Here is a 4,537-nt window from a genome sequence, read left to right as displayed (position 1 = left end):
AGGGCACTGGAGGAGGTCAGCAGTGCCGAGCCCTCCCTTCCCAGCCTGTAGTGTCCAGGCCACAGGCTGTGCCAAGGAGCCGAGTGCAGGCCTGGCACCAACCTCCTGTGCAGGGCAAAGCCACCAGCATCCCCAGGCTGGAGCTTGTCTTAAAACCAGGGCTCTGGTAAAGGTGGTGATGAACAGTCAGGACAAGCTGTCACAGTCGTCAGTTTTAGTTGTCTCATCCTGTCTTTGGTTGGAAAAGACTGTATGAACGAATCTGCCTGAATGGTGACTCCTGAGAACTCCTCAAAAACACTTAGAGCAGCATCATGCCTGCTGCTGGCACCTTACTTCTTACCAGCGGCATGAGCCAAGTGCTGAGCTATCAGCTGCTCTGATACAGCCGACCTCACAGTCCCTGCCCCCAGGCATCGGCCATGGTCTGACCTATCTGCTGCTCAGATAGATGTGGCCTCACAGAGAGCTAACAGCCATCTGTAGCTCACAGACAACAAGCCACACAGCCATGTGGCTGATCACCTGCCGAGACCAAAGTGATCTCACAGTCACCCTCACTTGCCTGGAATTTTCCTCTCACTGGCCCGTCAGCTACTCAGGTCCCAGAGACCTTGCAACCAGCATCCAAGCCACGGGCCTCCTTCTTTCCTACCAGGTATTCAGGCACAAGTGACCTCCCAAGCACCTAGTGCTGCCATGAGCCTACTCTGGCCCATCAGCTGCAGAGACAGAAGCGACCTTAAAATCAAAATGCAAACCACACGCCTGCTGCTGGCCTAGCAGGCCATGAGGTAGAAGGGAACTCACAAGCACATAGCCCCAAATTTGCATGCTGCTGCTTGTCAGGAACACTGCCACCTAGCACAAGCCATGTTCCTGCAGATGGTCTGCAGAGCCAGGCGCGACCTCACAGCCCCCCCCCAAGCCATGTTCTGGCTTCTGGCCAGTCAGGTACTCAGGTAGCAGGGAGCTCACCTGCAGATACCCATGCTGTCTTCCCGCTGACAGCTTGTGAAGCACTCAGACAAGGAGGACTTCTGGAAGAGGCCACTCTCAATTGTCTTTGAAAGGTCATGGTAACAGAGAGGTTCGTGAGGCCTGGAAGAAAGTCAGTGTCACTCCTGTCTTCCAGAAGGGCACGAAGGAGGACCTGGGGACCTGCAGGCTGGCCAGCCTCACCTCAGTCCCTGGGAAGGGGAAGGAGCAACTCATCCTGGAAACCCTTTCCAGACACATGAAGAACAAGAAGGTGATTGTTTTTTTTTAAATTACACTCTATTCCTAGCTCATTTCTGGCAGACTGTGCTCTCCTTTTTTTGTGGGTGTGTGTTTCTGTGTGTGTGATGTTGGCCAGGAAACCTCAGCTTGCACCAAACACCTTGAGTTGGAAAGGATCTTTCCAAATGGTCCGCTCCAACCATGTATCCACCGAACACCAATGCTTTCACCTGAGCAGGGACTTGTGGCCTGGTCCCCACCCTACCAGCTGGGGCTCTGAGCCTCCAGGCCCACAAGGAGGCCACCAGGAGATGCCAGTGAGGGTGCCAGCACTGGTGAGCGGATCCCAGGGTTATGGGATAAGGTCTGGAGGTAGGCGGGAAATGACTATCAGGATTAGGAGTGAAGGCTCCTTCTGGGACTTGGGGTGAAAGCTGTGCCAGGACAGACTTTCCCTCATCTTTCTCCCAGCCCTTCTGCCCAAAACGAGGTTTCTACTTACTGGCATGAAAATGAAATGTGGGGCCGATGGCGCTCCTTGCACACACCCAGCCCTTGTGCTCTCTTTGGCACCATGGAGAACACTCATACCTCTTGGCTCATGCAGATCAAACCTAGAACTAGGTGGGTTTTTTAAAGCCGGATGAATCAACCAAGCTCAGAATGAGAGAGGGAAGTGGGCATCCTTGAACTGTCATTAGACAGACCACCCGGAAACTTGTGTTCAGCCCATTGAATGGAGAAGCCAAGAGCAAAGGCATTTCTGCAGGAAACCTTCCCACAACAGCCCTGTCTCCTACGGATTACCCACAGCCACCAAAAAAACAAACGGAACTTTAGGTTTCAGGCTCTAATTGTGATTTCCATGGGGATTATGTGAATCAGAGGACGTTATTTAAAATTGCAAGAGCTGCAAAGAATGATGCAGTCGAAGAAAACATCGGCTGGAAGGCAGCTTGCAGGTGTGTAGTCCAACTTCCAGCTCAGTGCAGGGCTAACTGCAACGACAGTGGAGGATGCTTAGGGCTTTGTCCAGCTGACTTTTGAAAACCCAGGTGATGGAGAATCCACCTGTTCCAGTGAAAAAGAAATCTCAAAGGGATTTTTTTTTCCTAATATCAAATGAGAATTTCTCTTCTTGCCAGATGTGCCTGTGATCTCATCCTTTCCTTAAGAACCTCCAGGAAGAGACTGCCTCTGTCTTCCCTACAAACCTTGCTTCATGCAGCGGAAGCCTGCAATTAGTTGCCCCCTCCTCTTCTCCACACTGAACAAACCCACTCCTTCAGTATCTCCCTCAATCACCACATGCTCTGGCACCCTCCAATCCCACCCTGTGCATGTCCTCTTTTCCTGATAGATGTGTGCACAGGAAGAACTCTTCTGTGGCTCGTATTTCCTGACCGTGGTCCATCTAAAAAATGCCACCAGTGCTCGTGCAGCCTGTGGTGGAATGGCGTGGGGTGTCTCTGTCCTGGCAGGGCTGTTGGAGAGAAATACCCTGGAGCCTGAGCTGGATGTGTGCATGGAATGCCACCTGCTCTGCATTTCACTTTCATGCCAATAACTAGAAATCCCTGTCTGGGCAGAAGGGCTGGGAGGAGGAGGGAAAATCTGTCTCTGCACAGCTTTCACTGCATTCCTATTTTGTGGATACGTGGTTGGAGTGGGTCATCTAGAAAGCTCCTTTCCAACAGAAGATGTTTGTTGCAACGAGGCGGGGGGGATTGTTCCCTTGCCTTGGCACTGCAGAGGCCACATCTGGAATGGTGTGCCCCATTTTGAGTCCCCAGGGACAAAAGAGGTGGTGATGATCTCTCATGGAGAGAGGTACTGTCAGAGGACCAGGCAGAACGTAAGGACCAGAGCACATGACTTTGTAGGATGAGGCCAAGGGCACTAGGTTTGTGGACCCTGGCAGAGATGAGCAAGGTGGAGAGGAGGGGATAGAACTGCTGTCTCCTACCAGCTACAGGAGGTTATGGAAAGGATGGAGCCAGGCTATCCTGAGAGGTGAACTGCAGAAAGGCAAGACGCAACAGTCACAAGTTGCAATGAGGGAAATCCAGCTGTCATTTTGGGGAAAAAAGTGACAGTGGGCGCATTGTAGCCCTGGAAGAGGTGCCCAAGAGACAGTGACCTCTCCAACAGTGGCAGTGTTCAGAAAGAGACAGGAAAAGGCCCGAAGCATCCAAACTGGGAAGTTTGGTCTTCTCAGAGCAGGAGGTCAGCCCAGAGGACCTCCAGAGGTCCCTTCCAACCTTAATTATTCTGGAGTGCACTGAGTCTCATGAGCCCTTTTAGTAGCCACAAAAAGGCAATGCTTTGGAAGCCAGCAGCAGCATGAGATTGCATAGAAGCACCAGTTGTTTTGAGAATGGCGCTAAATTCTGTGGAAATGCCCTTGAGGAAAGAGGCACTTTGGGGCTATGAGCTCTGGTGTCTCTGGCACACCTGTGATACCGTGTCCACTGAAGTCACTGTCTCCTGCGGAGAAATGTATCTCAGGATTAGCCTGAGTGCCTGCACTGAAAGTACTTGAGAGCTAACTTGAGGTATTCTTCATGACTGAATTCCACTGTGACTGGTGGCCATGTTCACCATGAAGAGAGCAAAGTGACAAAGGCAACCTGTATCACACAAAACCACTTAAAATCTCCATGCACACTATCCTGAGACCTCGGAGTTAATAGCCCTTAAGACTCTGGGACACAGATTAATCATATTGATGGTGGTATGAAAAGTGAGCAAAACATTTCAGACGAAAGAGGCAAGGGCTTAATCACCAGCAAGGCCTCGGCAAGTGGCAACTACCATGGCAGAGCCTGATGAGTGTAAGCAAAGTCCTCGTGGCCCTCAGTCTTTCCTGCAGGGGCTTTCTTCCAGCCCACAATGGACTTTCCTTGCCATTGAACTTTGCCACGTCCCTGCTGAGGTGCATCTCTTCTCCCATATGGGATTGTGCAGCATTGACCTTCTCCCTGAACTTACCCACTGTCTCCTGTGTGTCTACAATGACCCGCAGGGAGAAATGTCTTTCAGGGTTAGCCTGAGTGCCTGCACTGAAAGCACTTGAAAGCTGATTTGAGGTGTCCCTCTTTGCTGAATTTCACCATGACTGCTGGCCATGTTCACCATGAAGAGGGCAAAGTGACAAAGGCAATCCGTATGATGCAAACCCACTCAAAAACTTCTTGTACACTAACCTGAGAACTTAGGGTTAATTTGCCTCATAAAGCTGGGACACAGATGAATCGTTTCAATGTTCGATGGTATGAAAACGGAGAACAACATTTCAGATGAAAGAGGCAAGGGC

This window comes from Fulmarus glacialis, unplaced genomic scaffold (genome assembly GCF_000690835.1).
Source record: "Fulmarus glacialis isolate BGI_N327 unplaced genomic scaffold, ASM69083v1 scaffold7519, whole genome shotgun sequence".
In the NCBI taxonomy this organism is placed as follows: domain Eukaryota; kingdom Metazoa; phylum Chordata; class Aves; order Procellariiformes; family Procellariidae; genus Fulmarus; species Fulmarus glacialis.
The sequence above is the reverse complement of the archived record's forward strand: the minus strand, read 5'-3'. Positions refer to the sequence as shown.